Raw genomic sequence first — 14,583 nt, 5'->3', positions numbered from 1 at the left:
TTCAACTTCTCCCTATTTGTTTGGGTTGGTGGTATTTCTTCCCCCTTTCTTTTTTTTAATAAATAACTGATCACACAAAAATGCCACTCAGCCGTATTTAAGTCCCCAACCCTGGGATACCGACAACAGCCAGCTCAGGGCAAGCATATGGTCACTATACATGTATTTACACACCAGGGGAAACTCCACTGTCAAGATCCTCATCCTGGTTCACACACCCGCTGCTGAAACGTGTCAGATACAAGATGTGTTCCTGATGTCCGTTCCTGACTACACAGATTTCATTAAAACTGCTCTGGAAGCGGAGCTGATGAACTGGCTGTGCTTTGAGCAGAAACCAGGGCAGGCAGGGTGCCTGTTGTTCTTGCAACACAATCACCTCCCCACCAGGCTCACATACATCAATGGCCTGAAACTAGAAGGAGAAGGCATATTTCTTCCTACATGATCTATGAACTACTACTATCTGAAAAGAAGACGCGGATGACTCCAGCTGGCATCTGTAACCCCTCCCCCATCTCCTTTTCATTCTACCTTTTGAAACGTCAGTTCTGTTGGAATGGCAGGACTTGGTGGTAACCATTGGGAAGTCACAAAAAACATGAAAACAGAAAGAGCAAGAAGACAGAATTCAAGAGGTCTGGGTCTACTTTCCAACTGCAACCCTGACTGCTGTGTGACCGTGGAGAAAGCCAGCTCTTCCATGCTTCAGCCTCCCCATCTCCTCAGTGGGGTGGAAATTATTCTCCAACTCTTAGAGGTCTTCATCCACAATACATATTCAGCCAAAATAAAAATGGCTGGACTGACGTATATTTCCATAGCAAAGGCATTTCATATTAAAAAATTATTTTTTCCAATGGATTTGATAACAAACCAAACCTGTGCTTAGCTCCCACATGAAGACACAAAGGTGGCATATGCAAGGTTGGTTTTTGTCACTCTGGGCTTTTTTAATGTTTTGTTGTGTTTTGTTTAAAGCACCTCAGTTATTAATGCTGTGCTGGAGCGCAGACACAACATCACACCTTGCCGCACTGCTTCTGCAGTTCTGTGTAATCCCAACCTTAAATGTTACACCTGAATTGAAACCAACCCACAGGTTCCCACACTGGGCTGCAGGAAACACCTACACTAATGTCATACAACATTTTTGTCAGCAGAACGAGCAACAACTGTCACAGCTGCTAGTTTCATGCCTCACCTCCTCATTTCACAGGCCAAACACAGCATGGGTGCGGGACAGCCATAATCCCCCCCGACACAGTAGCAACTGGCTTATTCCATGACTGTCCCAGCCAGTGACTAAGGTGGGTGCTGATTTATCTCAGCAGAGCATTTGGCTCCATACCACAAGACCAAAAAAAAATATTGTGGACTAAATTAGGACTGGTTTATCTCCACTGAGAGCGAAAGGCAACAAACGGATTTGGCAACACGAAACAGATGAAGGAGATACGAATTCTGAGGCAGACAGCAAAGGGTCATGTACTTTGTCTGAGAGCTCTTATGTTTATGGCTTTAAAATGCATGCCAAGTTCTTTCTTTAGAAGTACATTTCTTTAACATAAAATGTCTTTAAGCATAAAACTGTATCTGCAAGCACAAGGTCACAAGTGTTCTGTGCACAGAAATATTTTCAAGCGTCATCATCTATGGGATTACCAGACCTTCTATGAATAGCAAGTCTGGCAGTTATACTTTCTGTGCTTTGCTACAGGCACCAGGTGTGGTTTCTGCTGGAGGTGAGATACCATACGTACACATCACAGCTCAAACACCTGGCAAGCTGTGCCGCAAAATGAGGCCGACAAGTTGGTTGCTTTTACTTCACGTGTAGTCTGTAGAAAGCTCTCCAGCAACTGTCAGCTCTGACAGATGTTTTTCCCTGTAGTATTTTGCTTGGAGGAGAGGGGATGGTGTTTATCCTGCAGTGCCTGGCACCCTGAAGCTGTGATCCTTAAACAACACTTTCTAGTACAAATGCACGCATGTGACCCAAGTTCATGGATGTTCTGCTACTTCTACAGAAGTTAAAACTAATTTGGTGAAGTCAAAGCATCCTCCACTCACATAAAACAAGCCAGTGTAAACCAGAATACTGTTTTGAAGAGGATCCCTATGTGAAGGATGGATTTGGTTTCAACTCCCCATCCCTGACAATACTCACCCACCTCAGCAAGCCATTTCTTTCAACCACTTTGTTATTTCTGCTTCCTGAAGGGCGTAATTCTCCTCCTGACCAGTCTCACACAGCAGCAGTTTGTCCCTCCCAGGTGCTCCCCGTGGGTGTTTGCAGGGGTGCTGTGGGGCTGCAATGCTGGAAGGATGTGAAAGGCCAAAAGAGGAGTTAGCTCAAGAAACCCTCACCGCAGGGGCTTGAAAAGATCTGTGCGGATGATGATGAATGGTAGGGGGAGAGGTGCAATATTTCTGCAGCCGGGGAAATAGTTTGGAGCAGAGGAGGCTGGTGCATATGATGACCCACCACTGGGGCATCATGCTTTTGCAATAGACACACTCTTCCCAAATCACTGTCGCTCACCCAGCTCACCAGGACAGACCCAAGAGCTGCTTGTCCCAGGGAGCAGCACCAGCCAACAAGGATTTATCCTCTGTTTGGCACCTTCCTCAGGAAAACACTCTGGGCTGATAACACACATGGCCTTGTCACACACAAGTCTGCAGCTCCTAGCTGTACCCTGGTGCCCTTCTCACCACCAAATTATTCTTGTCAGCATTTGGAGGGAGGCTGAAGGGTGCAAAACAGCCAGGCCTGGAGCAGGGCACAGACAGAAGGATACATCAGCAGAAGAGGCTGTGAATAGACCAGGTTAAAATTGCAGCAGTGTCTTGAAGGAAAAAAAAAAGTAGCTGTAGCTAGGCAAAACGTGCATCACAAGCACAGCCTCAAGTCTGGCACATCCCTTGTCATCTCCAGTCTGTCACACATAATGCTCTGCTCAGGCACACCCCGCATTTGCTATAGATCAGTTCCCTTGTATGAGGATTGATATAAGGTGAAATTCTGAGGAGCAACAAGGTCTCCAAGAGTGTGAGCTAGAGCCATGACTTGAAGGGGACTTTCAAATGCCACTGAGCTCCAAGGAGATGACTTTCACCTGGTGAGCAAAGTGCACAGTGAGAAAGGGCTTTGTGTAGGCTTCTACTCACTGCTCATCAACGCTGCATGTGCATGGCTCAGATATACACACAGATTTTCTTTCCAAAATGCTTCACAGAGAAATGGAGTGATGAAGAGCTAAGGAATGTACCCACCCTCTCTGAGAGAGCACCAGGGGACAACCAAAGAATGTAAGGCAGACACTCACAGCATGGTGGAGGCTTGGCTCCTTCTCCAAGTGTTTGAGCAATGGGGAGATGGGTCACTCAGGTTCTCTTGACTTCTTCTGGTGTCCTGTGCACAGAGAATGGACAGGGTCAGAGCGAGGGAAAGACATAGGCAGGGCAGGGTGGTTCTGCTCCTAGTAAATACCCAAAATTTTCCAGGGCATGGTCCTGGGTAACTTGCTTAGATGAGCCCGCTTGAGCAGATGTTGGACCAGATGACTTCCACAGGTTCCCTTCCAACCTCCACCCTCCTGTGTGACGCTGTGCTTTGGTTTCACTCCTACAGCGCCTCTCAGCTCAGCTCTGATGTCTGCTGGAAAGGATGCTGGGACAAGGGACAATCCCAAACTCCTCCCTGAAGAATCATCACAAAACAACAGCTCCCTGCTCCAGAATATCTTATGGAAGACACAGTCAGAGGGGGGACAAAACCATTTTATTGGGGACATCAACTGTGTGGGCCAAGCAGTCACAGAGGTTCAGTGAGTGAAACTCAGTCAGCACCTGCAATGATGGAGTCAGAAAGCTCTGCTAAATCCACAAAGGAAGGAAGTGGCAGGATTTTGTTTCCCTCTCTTTGCAGAACATCATTTACAAGGAATCATTCATGATCCAGAAGAGAGCTATTGCGGGCATTGACTATGGGTTGGCTCTGGCGCTTTGTCCCCATGGGTGATGCCCTGAGAGGCCTGTGTATGTGCAGAGATGCCCAGTGTCCCTGTGCCACACAGCAAGGCTGGATGGGGAGCTGCTGTGGAGTCATTCCCAAACCCCGCACAGCACCATCTCTTGACAGCAAGCTGGACTTACTAAGAGCAGTGATGAGTTGGGAAAGGTGGGCAGCAGAGCCTGGTACACACCTGGGCTTCTTAGCCTTCTGTGTCTTCCTACATCTTTTCATTGGTCCATCCCCAAAACCTTTTCCTGTCTTCCTCCTGCTCTTTTCCACATGGCTTCTGCTCTCCTCTCCACAAGTCTCTTTTCTCTTTTGGGTTCTCTTTTTTTTCCTTGTCCTGGGGAGAGCCTGCAAAAGCTTTCCATCACACAGTGTTATTACAGAAAGCCACGATCCACTGAAGTTAGTTCTGATTTTAACCAAAGAAAGATCAGTTTACCTTCTGTTCTCTATTCTTGGCATCCCAGGGTTTCTGCTGTGCTCTCAGGGTGGTTGGAGGCAAAGCTGGAGGTACCTATAACAGAAATGTTGGAGTTGGGAGGTAGCAAGAGATGACCTGGAATGGTAAGCAACTGTTTGCCAAACTTCCACCTTGGCTCCCCAGAGGAGATCCCTTTGGCCGTTTCCCATCATCCATGTTTCACACAGTTCCCTGGGCCCCCAAAAACAGACTTGACGAAGGCTTTGACTAAGTAGTACCTGAGCAAGACCCCAAGTTGACAGCCACTCCCCTCTGTCTTTTTGTACGTATTTTGTGGGCATGTAGTTAGATTAAGCGCGTGCCCAGTGCACTTGAGAAACAACCTTGTCAGTTTTCCTATTATGTATCATCCTGGGGACTGGAGGAGTAGCCCAAACACACACCAGCTCTGCTGCCAGGAAGGAGCACGCCAGTGACTTGGCCTCATCAGAAACTCCCCTCATACTCCTGACATGCTGTCACCATGTTTGAGGACCCGACAAACCTCTCCCATTTCAGATGCCACCACCATATCTTCCCCAGCTTCTTTGAGGACACTGAGTAGAGAGGGGGCTACGTGCAGCAAGGCTTCTGCCTGATGCTCGGTGTCCACTGAGACTGCAGGAACACTTTACCCTTCCAAATCCAGATCTAGAAAGAAAAAGCATGTGCAGCAAAGTGACTTTTTGGAAGTAAATAACAGATAAAGCAGAACCCACCCAAAGCCCCAAACCACTTATGTGTTCAGCTCTCCGATGCTCTGTGTGCAGGCTTCACCTCATCTTGCAGAGCAAACCATTCATGCTCTGATGCAGAGATTTCTGGTGGCCCAAGCCTCAGCCTGTGACAACCCTTGATCCCTCCTCTTACCTCTGTATCTCTCCATGGGGGCTGGTGTCTCCTTGGCTGCTGGGCTGCAAAGGTCAGTTGTCTCCTCCCCAAAGAGTTCCCCACAGATTTCCATCATGAACTCCACCAGCACATTTACCCACACACACTAAACCCTTGGTCTCAACTCAGCTGCCTGAAAATGGACTAAGCAGCCTTTCCCACTCCTGAGCCTACACAGAAAGCTGTGGAGCTGCTCTGCCAGGCAGCCACCCCACCTGGATTTGCTCAAGGGAGGAGACATCCAAAGATCTCTGAACAGCCAAGTTCTCATAAGCTGGGAAGGGTGCAGATTGCTGGTCAAGACAGCATACCTTCTCCGTCACCTTCAGCATGGCCTCCAGCAGGAGCAGCTCCTCACTGGGTGGGTTCAGCAGGTTCAGCCCAGATGGCCAGGTTACTGCAGCTCATCCTGTATGGTGGCCAGTGTGCTGGAGAAGAGACAGCAGTTGCTTCAAAAAGAGATTGGCCTCAGGCAACTTCTCAGCCACCCTGAGGGAACAGGAACACCAGAGAATAAAGCCAAGGTTGCCTACAGTCATCCCCCAGACTTGCCCAAGATAGATGGGAGCCAGCAGCTGCGCTGTGCAGCTTTCCAGGTGCTCTCTGCCCTTCCCTTCCATTCTGAGGACCAAAAGGTGACCATGGGATGCAGGAGAAGGAAATGTTCCCCCATATCTCCCTGCCGGCAAGCTGCCCACTCCTTGCCCAGGCTCTGAACAGAGCACAGAGGCCATTCACAGGATGCCATGGGGATGGTTGCGAGCCTCTCCTGTCTGGCCACTGGACATGGCACTACAACTCACCTGAAAGCAGGAATGCAGGAGCTGGTGGGATAGATGAAGATGATGGAGGTCTTGTCCTCACTGCTGCCTTCCTCTTTTTCTTCATCCTCTTCTTCCTCCCCCAGTGCCTCCTTCCCACTGCTCAGCACCCACAGCTGCTCCAGGGCCAAGCTCTAGGCACAGGGTGGTGCCATGTCTGGAGATGCATGGCAGGCAGCGAGCTGGGGGTGGCCTCCTTGGGGTCCCACTGTGCAAAGCCCTGTCCCCCCACATGCTTTTGGGACAGACACTGGTGCATCCAGCAGCTGGGGCTGGTGCTAGTGTGTCCCTTCCCTGGTCCGAGGGCCAGGGATGGAGAAAAGGCAGCTGGGCTCTGAGGCTCTTCCTGCAAATTGGTGATGATCAGTTCCTCCTGGAGGAGAAGGCACCTCTCGCTCCTCTTGCAGTCCTGGCTTGGCCTCACATCCACTCTCAGCACCAGCTCAGTGCCAGCGAGACCCTCTCTATCGAGCAGACAGCGGCAGGCATGAGAAAAGCTGCTCCTGGTGGGCCCGGCCACTCCTGTGCGTCCCAAGCCACGGGGGGAACCCACCGAGAGCCGCAGCAGCAGTTGGCCTGGCATGTCCTGCCCAGAGCAGGAAGATCCTTGCCATGCAGCAAGGACATGGCACAGCTGGCAACAGCAAGGATGGGAAGCAGGTGCTGGTCACGGTGCTGGGGCAGCACTGCTGGTCCAGATGTGCCTCCTCCCAGCACTGCTGGGTGTCAACACAGCTCCAACCTGATGTCTCTGGCGGCTCCAGCTGACCAACACTCCAAGCCCAAAAGTGGGAGAGGTCCCATGGGGGCACTGAGGTGGGGGGTCTCTCCAGTATGGCCATTCCTGTCTTGCACTGTGGAGCCCAGAGCAGGACACGGCAGAGGGGAAGGACCATCTCCCTGCAGCTGCTGGCAGTGCCCCTCACCTTGGGCTTCAGCGCTGTCCTCCAATTAGACTTGAGGGCACTGGTCACCACCCTGTGGGCCTGGCCACTCATCCACTGCTGTGCTCATCAGCACAGGGGCTCTTTGCTTTCTTCCAGTGCTCAGGCACATCTCCCCTCTGCAGTGGCCTCACAACCTACCTGCCCCATGCCTAGGGCCCTATAGTGTGGGTTGGCCCTAGAGTCTCGGTCTGTTCCAGAGGCTGTTTTTTGCGGTTGGTTGGTTGTAGAGCTCATGGTGACAGCGCAGTTGCTTTTAGAGCAGGTATGAATTCTGGAGCTGTTCAATTGGGGTGGGGAGGGAGTTTGTGTGTGTGTGGTTCTAGATTGGGTTCTAGATCATGTTCCAGGTCAGCGCAGAGTTCTGGACTGGAGTTTTGGTTCCAAGGTGGAGGGGTCCAACAATCTAGTTTAGGGGGTACTCCTGTTTTGGCATCTCACAAGGACCTGTGGTACTTGCTGATGAGAGTAGTCTCGCTGGGAGTTTTTTTTTCTTATTTTCGTTGTGGTTTTTTGTTTCTTTGATTTTGGTTGTTTTGGGGTTTGTTTTTGTTTGTTTGTTTGTTTTTTGCTTATTTGTGGCTTTTTTGAGTTGAAGATCCACAGGATGGGGATCCTGTCATCCCATCAAGAGCAGCTCTCCCAAATTGCTATCATGCTGACTCAAGCTGCCCCTGGGGCCATTCTCTTCTCTGCAGACAACATTGGAAAGCAGATGCACCGTAAGCTCCTACCTGCCGCTCTCCTTCACCTCACAACTGCTTGTCACACTCATGCTCGCAGGATTCTTGTCAGCCGGGCCCAGACTCTTCTCCAACACTTCCCAAATTGGCTCTGCCACCCACTCTGGCACCCAGAACCACTCCAGCCAGGCCAGGTGTGGCCATGCAGCTCAGAAACAGCCCCACAATTCTCAAGCACATTCAAGTACCTCACCTGAAGTCCCAGGGTCTGAAAGGTACAAAGAGGAGATCACTTGGTCTCCTTATTGCTGGATTCCAGTGATAGGTTTGTGATTGCTATAGGTAGTTGAAGCACTGGAAGCAGTTCACTAGGTTGACACTGCTGCTTTTGTGTTTGTAGTTTAGCCCCAGCTCCACCCCCAGCCAGCAACTGAAAAGAGAGGTGCTTGCTCACCCTGCCCCTGGTGGGATGGGGAGGAGAATCAGGAGACAAAAGGCAAAATTTGTGGGTTGGGAGAAGAACAATTTAACAGAACAGCAGGAGGTAGAAAAACAAAACAAAACCACCAAAACTAAACAAACAAAACAACAAAACATGAAAAACACAAAAATGCACAACAAAAACCAACCACCATAATGAAAGAATATACAAAGTGACGGATACACAGCACAATCTCTCACCACGTGGCAATCCCAATGCTGCAGCTTGCCTCCTCTGAAGCAGCAAGCGGATTCATGACCACAGCCCACACTGAAACCTCCCCTTCCAGTCCCAGACAGCAGCTCACACCTGAAACCACCTGGTCCAGAGAGTGTCCTGGACCAACCACCCTGCTCCCTGGAAGCAAGAGATGCCCCATGGCCAGCCCCCCTTTTATAACTGAACATATAGAACACTCCTTTGGCTATCTTTGGGTCAGCTGTCCTGGCTGTGTCATCCCCCCAGCTCCCTGTGGAAATCAACCCTATCTCAGCCAACCCAGTACATGGGCTCTCTGCAGGTTTCCTCCCAGCACCGCCAGCAAGTACACAATGGCGTTCCTGGTAGCTCCCGAACCCTCCCTGCTCCGTGAGTGGCACCATGGGACCTTCCCTCTCCCCCTCCCAAGCTCACCCCACTTACCACACATCCCTGGCACCCCAGCACAGCCAGAGGAAGGTGAAAGGCAGCCATTCTCTGCCTGGTGCTCCACCAGCCTCTCCAGGCTTCTGGAACTTAATGTTCTCCACAGGGCAAGAGAAATGGAGGGGAAGAAGGTGAGCAGCCATGCCTCTGCTGCTGGGCTGGATGAGCAGTGCTCGGGAAAGGAGCCCAGGCCAGAGAGACATTCAAGGCATGGCGACAGCTCAGCTTCTTCTCCAGGAGTTTGAGTAATTGGAGATTAAGTCACTCAATCTCTCCTGGCTCCTTCTGGTGTCCTATGCGCTGGAAAGGGACAGGGAAAGAGCTGGGTGAGCCTGAAGATGCATCTTCTCTCTCGTCAGCAGTCCTGCCCCAGAGCTGCCTGCAGCCGCAGGGACACCTCTCCCCAGCCAGGAGCTGGGTTGGTTATTGCTGAGCAGGGCTTGCCCAGCACCAAGGGCTTCTCTGCTCCTCAGGCTGCCCTGCCAGCAGGGGAGGGGTGCACAAGATGCTGGGAGGGGACACAGCGGGGACACCTGACCCCAACTGACCAAAGGGATCTCCTGCACCACACAACACGGGGCTCAGCAATAAAACTGGGGGAACGGATACTGTCTGAGGCTGCCCTTGCCTGGGTTGGTTTGGCACGAGCAACTGCTTGCTTTTGCATCACTTGTTTTTCTTGGGCTTTAGTTTCATCTCTCCTTCTTATTTATTGGGTTTTTTTTCTTACATTATTCTTTCAATTATAAAACTGCGTTTGCCTGAACCCATGAGTTTTCTCCCTCTTGCCCTTTCGATTCTCCTCTTGCATCCCACTGCAGAGGAGGGAGCAAGCGCCTGTGTGGTGCTGAGCTGCTGGCCAAGTTTAAACCACTGTGAGCAAAATAGTTACCTACAGACAGAGAGACTGCTCATCCTTCTTCCTCTGTCAAGGCGCAAGGTGTCCGTTGTATCACACCAGGACGCATGAAAGCCTCAGCTGTCCAGCTGTTGTTGGAGCTGCTTCCAAAGATTTTTGGGTGAACTGATGCATTTATACTGTCCAGCATGAAAGTTAATCTCTACCACTGCCATGAGTTAGGGGTTCTCCTAAGCAGTAACACACACAGCCAACTTCCTTACCCTCCAATTATGCCTTTAGGACAATGTAAATACACATTTTTAAGCAATGAGTTAAACCCAGAACTGCGTATTTAATTTGCCTCTGCCACCAAAGTCTTGGTAGGCTCAGAAAAGGGGTATCCCTTTTCTTTCTGCGGTTGACGGGACTCTCCAAGAAATATTCACCTGCAGGAAGCTGCCTGGGCGTTGGGCCTCAGCAGCCCCTCTCTGACTGCACACGCTATTGGGGGGACAATTGGGAAAAACAACTTCACAGCACAGTTGGGTCACTGCTAGTGACGTCCTGCAAGCAAAGGGAGGAATAGGGCTGTACCAGCAGGGGCAGCGTACCTGAGGACTCATTTCTTATAGCTGCCAAAGGCAAGAAGAGGACAACGAGTCCAGTTTTGCTGCAGCTGTGGAACACACTGCGGTTTGCCCAGCCCACGGACAGGGATCTGCATGACTAGATTTGATTAGGTGCTCTTGGCACCGGCCCTGGCTGCTGGTCCAAGCTCCCCTGTCATAAGCAGCAGTAAATGAAACAGGAATTATGCGACACGAGCGCCAAGTGATGGAGTAGCAGCTGGAATGGAAACAACTGCGCCTCAAACCAATAATTTGCAAATACGCTGCATCTTTGTACTATCATTTCACTGTAACCTTTCTTCATGAGGAGAAATGATACCGTGGAGCAGGGGGTTATATCTGTGGTGTACAGCTGACGGGTCCTGCAAGGAGTTGACTGCTGGCTACAAGATGTTTTCACAGCCAAACCCCACGAAATACAAGGCTCTTCTTCCAGTTCAAAGTGACCGTCGGATGCAAATGATTCAATTTCTTCTAAGCTGCTGTGGAACTTTTCATCTTGAGAGCAGAAAAAAACAAGTCCTTTTTGTTGTTTGTTCGGGTTTTTTTAATCACTAATAAACATTCACTTGAATTCACATCAAGTCTCACTAAGCAGCAAGCAGATGCAGTGCCTGTTGCTAGCACAGAACTTGCTTGTTTCTCCGCACACCTCTTGGTCTGATTTTCTGCACCTCTTGTCTTTCTCTCCGCATTTCTGGAGGGGTCAAAAAAAAAACGGGAATGCGCTTCCCAAAGGAACCTCCCCACGCGCTGCCTCAGCCAGCAAACTGCCTGGGGAAACATTTAACTGAGAAGTTTGGTGTCTGCATTGCAGAAGATAAACACCTTGGCGAAGGAGGTCAAGCAATACCCAAGGACAAATCTCCGCTTCAAGGAAGGTGAACTCAGAGCAGAACCAAGGGGAGTGTAAGCAAAGGCAAAAACAAACACTCACAACCCCAAATGCACTGGAAGCACTGTGACGTGAAAACTGAGGATTAGGATAATGCAAAAGCAGCCTGAACCACAAATATAGGCAAATACACCCCTACTGCAGAGGGACATTGCTATCGGGGCTGGCTGCTGCCTCCCCAAAGTTTTCCACAAGCAAAAGGAGGGACTGTAATCAGCCAGCACCTGTGCAGAGGGCAGAACGGCAAGTGTTCAACACAAACCTCTTCCTTTACAACCACACTGACTTTTTGCTCACCTGAACAGAAGCATCCTACCACACTTTCAACTTTTTTGCTAAGCAACATGCTGCTTCCTAATTTGCTCTTTGAGGTATTTTCAAGAGGTGGGTGTTGTAGGGATTTTTTGCCCTGTAACATCCTGCCCCCATTCACCCTGCGCCACAGAGGGACCCACACAAGGAACTCACTCAGTACATGACTCTGACTCATCCCCAAAGCACCATTCAACAGGTGGTTCAAGATAAAAATCATAATGCACATCGTGAAAGAGACATTTCTAACCACCCTCACTGCACAGAGCACCCCAGAGCTGGGCTCTTACTGTGACAATTATGGGTTTGAGCCTCAAATGCTATAGCCACCAACAGAGCTACTTCACTAAGCCTGGAGCTTGTGTCACCTCCGAGCCACTGGACACCTGGGGCAACTGTTTTACTGAAAGCACAGGGTATGAGTGAGTGTAAGCACAGGTATTTTTCAGGATAGGAGACAAAGGCTGCGACTTAGCAGGCAAATCCTGTAGGGCAGATAAAAAAACAGGTACAGCAATGGGAATGAAGATATGTCCTCTCAGGTTTATGCTGTGATCTCAAGTACAGTTGATAACTATGGCCTTGCTGCAAAAAACTTCAACCCCTGCTCAACTAAATGGAGTAACAGAAAACACTCCTTCAATGTACATCACTGGCACTTAATACAGTTAACTAGTAAAAATGAAGTTATTACTCGCATTAAGTTTTACTAGATGTGAGTGCTCCTCAGAAATACAGCCAAGGGGGGAGAGGAAGAGAGAATAATCATTACCTGGTCTGCACAGTCACACACAGACTCATCTGTTGTTTCCACTGCGGTTTGGGTTTGCTCCCTTGTATGCTCTGTTCGAAGCAGCATGACAGAAATGACTTACCAGCAAAGCAAGACTTTCTTGCTCTTTTATGAATGATCTCTCTCTTTCCTCTTACCCTCTCCATGCAGCGGGGAGCCCAGGTTGCTTAACACACCGCCTGCCGTGGTTTGTCACCAGCTGCTGTCAGCCTTTTTTAATGACATGTTTTTCCACCCAGCAGAGCTACCACCCTCTTGTAATTTCTAGTAGTGCATTAGCGCCTCATTACACACCACACGCCTGGGCACTAATTGAATCGCGAAGGGCAGAGAGTCCCAGTAGTAACTCGGTAGTGGAGGAGAGATCCATCACCCAGCCCTTTCCCCTCATGGCTGGTTTTAAGCTCTGATGAACTTTCTGGTTGCGATTTGAGGTCAGGTTGTGCTTACAGCTGCTCTTTGCTGTACCAGGAAGGACAATTTGAGGCTGGGGATTTCTGGGCAGCAAATGGCCTGTGAAGGAGCGATGGACTGCTGATGGGCACCCATGTCCATCACTCACAACACTGACACCAGGATGGAGAGGGGCTCCTTCAGCAGGTAGATGGGAGGGATGTCCATGAGCAACAACACTATACAGCCCAGGAAAGGTCATTCTGGGGAAAGATTCTGTAAAATTGGTTTATTTCCTTCCATATTTTACAATCTAATTTGATTCCTCTTGACTGAGGGCTAACTGCTCCCCGCTGAGCCATGCCAGGGGACAGCACAGCTATTTCTAACCATGGTCTCCATTAGCACCATCATTTATTTTACCACCTGCCACCATCTGAAATTGGGATTACATCAGGCTTACAGTGGGCAGTTTCATTGCTGATGAAGCCCACACCAACCAAGCAAACTTCAACAAAAGGAAGAGAACATTTTCTCTGAAGCCAGAGCTCGAAGCACACTGACCCCTTCTCCAAGGCTACTCCTCATCTACATGCCCTGCCCTTGCCCAAAGGCCTGGGAGAAGGGCAGACAGCTTCCCAAAAGGCCGCAAGACACATACCATTCAAATCCACCCACAGGCTTTGCACAACCTCGATCAACTCAGCTGTTGCCATAACCAAGGGACACAACCACAAGGGCATCACCCCAGCTCACTGCTCTTAAAGAGGACCAGCCTACTGAGGTTGAACCATCACAGGTGGCACCAAAGTCATTTGAACTCAACACCACAAACTCTGCATTCTCTACCTAAATAAGCTTAAAGATTAAACGAGGGGGAAAAAAGAAGTTCGAATCCAAGTAAATTCATTCTGAGAGCAAAACATACCAGTACTTTGCCCATATTTCATTGCAGTTTTCGGGAAGCGCAACAAAGTCCAGCAAAGGAACTTTTCAGCACTGCAGAGTCAGAAGTAGTCTGGGCCAAGACAAATTTCCTTCTTATCAGGCTCTTTCCACAGTAATAGTTTTCTTTTTTGGAGGGGGAAAAAAACAAAACAAAACAAAACACAAACTTGAATTTGCCACCAATTAAAATGACAACTGGAAATAAAGCAGTTCAAAAATCCATTCTCAAGACACAGATACAGCCACCAAGCCAATTCTAACTATTTTCTCAGATAAAACTATTAAAACACAAACCCAAATCTCCAGTTAAATGCACGGCTTACAAAGCCCCCAAATGAAAGTTCTACTGGAGACAAGTTGATCTTTTTAAATTGTGGTGAGCATTTCATTTCAAAGCAAGAGAAAAAATAAACCTCGAAACACTTTGCAAATGTTAAAATGGCTTCAATTTTCCAATTCATCTTCTGGGAAGAGAAGCAAAAGCTACATGATGAATTGACCTGAATGCTTGGGCTGTTCTGGTCCACATCTTCCTCCTCCCCTCCTCCCCTCCTCCAGACACAAGGAGTTTAAGAAGAAAAACAATCTCAAAAATCCGTGCTGTTCTAATTGGGAATCTGACCATAAGGCCACAAGCTTGTAATTTATAACAACAGATTTTTGGCAGAATCTGTTGAACTTGCTAACGCTTTGTTTGGTATCAGTACAAATGGTACCATCCCGTCAAAACCAAGGGCAGCTGGATGTAAAAACACGGCATCATTTTCTCCTGTCGAAGACATGCCTCATCGTGGCCCATAAACAGCATGAACCAGACTTT

The 14,583-nt window shown here is 49.2% G+C and overlaps 1 non-coding gene across 2 annotated transcripts; it reads right to left on the bottom strand.

Moving 5' to 3' along the window:
- Positions 1 to 2,175: 2,175 nt before the first annotated feature.
- On the bottom strand, positions 2,176 to 14,305 carry LOC136100489 (uncharacterized). Of its 2 annotated transcripts, none has more exons than XR_011738182.1 (7): positions 6,182 to 14,305; positions 5,690 to 5,867; positions 4,993 to 5,138; positions 4,467 to 4,541; positions 4,212 to 4,384; positions 3,333 to 3,418; positions 2,176 to 2,320 (listed from the first exon to the last, which is right to left on the bottom strand). It is a non-coding gene; the product is annotated as an uncharacterized protein (transcript). The 2 variants fall into 2 exon arrangements; XR_011738183.1 differs by having other exon boundaries at positions 5,690 to 5,806.
- Positions 14,306 to 14,583: the final 278 nt, after the last annotated feature.

Source organism: Patagioenas fasciata, chromosome 3 (assembly GCF_037038585.1).
Source record: "Patagioenas fasciata isolate bPatFas1 chromosome 3, bPatFas1.hap1, whole genome shotgun sequence".
Lineage (NCBI taxonomy): Eukaryota > Metazoa > Chordata > Aves > Columbiformes > Columbidae > Patagioenas > Patagioenas fasciata.
Note: the sequence above shows the minus strand (reverse complement) of the source record. Positions and strands in the feature narration are given on the sequence as shown.